Here is a 973-nt window from a genome sequence, read left to right as displayed (position 1 = left end):
GAAGGCCTGAAAGAGAAGAGACGGGCAGGGATGAGGGCTACAGCTGGAACCCCCTGGTCACCGCCAACAAAAATGCTTATGAAGAGTTTCTTCGCATCTTCACCTGGGACTTGTACTCCATAAGAAAGGGTACCTAGGACTTACTCTGTGCTATCTATGTGCTGGGAGGCAGTGTGTAGAATGGGCAGAACACAGGTTTTGGGTTCAGATAAAAATGATTGGAAAATCAGCTCTATTACTTATGAGCTATTGATCAAGGAATTATATTAACCTCCCTGGACTTAAGTTTCCTCATCTATAAAATGAGCATGAAAAAACATCTACCAAGCATGACTGTTGTACTAGGGAAAATGATAATGTTTCCGATCCTTGGCTGTGATTATGGTACTTGGTAAGCCTTTTACCTTCTATTGTTTGTTTCCCAAACTAGATTATGAGTCATAAGGGAAGAGGTCATGCTATTTTGTTTTTATTTAATTATTTAGTACTTTTATATGGCATTTAGTAGAAAGCTGTGCAGACTATGAGAGTATGTGTTCAGATCAGGCTGTCGAAGGATTTAAACCAATATGATATGGAACCAGGAATTAAAATACCATTATCATAGTTATATTCATTTACCCATTCAACCAAATTTACTGAGCATCCACTTTGTGCCAGGTCCCGTCAAAGGTGCTGCAGGTATAGCAGAAACAAAAGAAATAGGGCCCTCGCTCTGGCAGAGCTGATAAACAAACAGAGGAGTATAGACGATAAACAAGGACACCACGAACTATGATTATTTCAGTGTACTGAGTGCTAGGAAGAAAGTAAGATAACAGATTTTTGAACAGGGAGGATATTTCAGTTAGGATGGTCAGGAAAACACTCTTAAAAAAATATATATATTTTTATTGATTTGAGAAAGGAAGAGGGGGGGGAGAGATAGAAACATCAATGAGAGAGAATCATTGATCAGCTGCCTCCTGCATGC

General features: G+C 39.3%; 1 protein-coding gene across 1 annotated transcript in view; it reads right to left on the bottom strand.

The window, feature by feature from the left end:
* PRUNE (prune exopolyphosphatase) overlaps nucleotides 1-973 on the bottom strand; it is a 17,989-nt gene that overhangs the window by 3,788 nt on the left and 13,228 nt on the right. The gene's annotated exons all lie outside the window — the stretch shown is intronic.

The sequence above is a fragment of the Myotis davidii genome, unplaced genomic scaffold (assembly GCF_000327345.1).
Source record: "Myotis davidii unplaced genomic scaffold, ASM32734v1 scaffold653, whole genome shotgun sequence".
Taxonomy (NCBI): domain Eukaryota; kingdom Metazoa; phylum Chordata; class Mammalia; order Chiroptera; family Vespertilionidae; genus Myotis; species Myotis davidii.
Note: the sequence above shows the minus strand (reverse complement) of the source record. Positions and strands in the feature narration are given on the sequence as shown.